This window comes from Octopus bimaculoides, chromosome 25, assembly GCF_001194135.2.
Source record: "Octopus bimaculoides isolate UCB-OBI-ISO-001 chromosome 25, ASM119413v2, whole genome shotgun sequence".
Lineage (NCBI taxonomy): Eukaryota > Metazoa > Mollusca > Cephalopoda > Octopoda > Octopodidae > Octopus > Octopus bimaculoides.
Genome location: NC_069005.1, coordinates 14,867,303 through 14,869,073, shown reverse-complemented (window position 1 = coordinate 14,869,073; position 1,771 = coordinate 14,867,303). Strand labels below are relative to the sequence as shown.

The 1,771-nt window shown below is 36.6% G+C and overlaps 1 protein-coding gene across 5 annotated transcripts in view; it reads right to left on the bottom strand.

Annotated features, from left to right (window-relative positions):
• The window catches only part of LOC106871259 (eukaryotic translation initiation factor 4 gamma 1), a 91,040-nt gene that overhangs the window by 16,137 nt on the left and 73,132 nt on the right, over window positions 1-1,771 (bottom strand). The window lies entirely within an intron of this gene.

Sequence of the window (1,771 nt, the reverse complement as noted above, 5' to 3'; positions counted from 1 at the left end):
ATATATATGATGGGCTTCTTTCAGTTTCTACTCACAAAGCTTTGGTTGGCCCAAAGCCATAGAAGACACTTGCCCACGGTGCCATGCAATGGGACTGAACCCAGGGCCATGTGGTTAGGAAGCAAGTTTCTTACCACACAGTCATGCCAGCTTGTGAAATTAACATGCAAGTGGCTGAGCACCCCACAGACATGTGTACCCTTAACATAGTTCTAAGAGAGATTCAGCATGACACAGAATGTGATGGGGCTGGCCCTTTGAATTACAGGTATCACTCATGGAGCAACATGAATTAAAGTGTTTTGCTCGAAGACAATGCACTGCCAGGAATTGAATATACAACTGTATGCTAGTGAGCTGAATACCCTAACCCACTAAGTCACGTGCCTTCACAATCTTAGAAACTAATCAAAATGTTAATCAACCAAGCACATCCTCAACTTATCTTTATTCTTCAATAATTACTTTTATACATACACACACACAATCATATTTACCACACAACTTTATAGAACCAACCATCTTGCCAGGTATTACAAATTATCAATAGATTTTCAACTGTGTCAAAAGTTGGAAGAATTACAGTTTGAATAAATTAAGAGTATTTATATAAACAATGAAAGTTGTAAAAGGCTCAAAAAATTATCAGTAAATGAAATGCCAGTTTTGCCAAAAAATCTGTTGTTCTTTGATACAATCACACTGCTTCAAGTGCTTAGTTAACAGAGTTCAAAATCATTAAAAAAATTACTAAAACTATTTTTGTATCTTTGTACATGATTCAGTCCACTATGTTGTAGATAGATGTTACAGTTTGCTATAAGAGGAACATTCTGAAACTTAAAAATGCCAGCTGACAGCACTGATCTCTAATCCCATCATCAGTATCAACATCTGTTTTCCATGCTGGCATGGGACAGATGGCTTGACAGGAGCTGGTATGGCCAGGGGCTAAACCAGGTTCTATAGTCTGTTTTGTCTTGGTTTCTCCAGTTGGATGCCCTTCCTTCTACCAACCATTTTACAGACTACTGGATGCTTTTTACCTAGCACCAGCACCCACACCAATACTTTTTACATGGTACCTTGGTTTGAGGATCTCAATTCTGTTGTGGTGAGCAGGTCTTCTGGAGTACAGCTAATCCTACCATAATATCTAAGATCACCAGGAGTTGTATACCTATGCTGACAGCAATAAATGGATAAACTAAGCTAAAGATGAGCATTATATATTTATTTTCTTTAAGTATTTTCAATGCATTTTTAAAAAATAAATCTTTTAATCACTATTATTTGCAGAAAACAACAAAATACTGAGAGAGCATGAATAATTTATCATGAAAAAGTCACTGAACATGTTGGTCTTTCCCATTTCAAACTTTGATAAAATCTAATATAATACATTGTAAAATAAAATTCCTTCACCATAATTTAATGTTCATAAAAAAGAATATGAAGAACCGTATCATGTTGGACATATATATATGTATGTATGTATGTATGTATCATCATCGTCGTCGTTTAACGTCCGCTTTCCATGCTAGCATGGGTTGGACGATTTGACTGTGGACTGGTGAAACCGGATGGCAACACCAGGCTCCAATCCAATTTGGCAGAGTTTCTACAGCTGGATGCCCTTCCTAACGCCAACCACTCAGAGAGTGTAGTGGGTGCTTTTATGTGTCACCCGCACGAAATGGTGTCATTTATGTGCCACCCGTGTGTGTGTGTATATATATATATATATATATATATATATATATATATATAT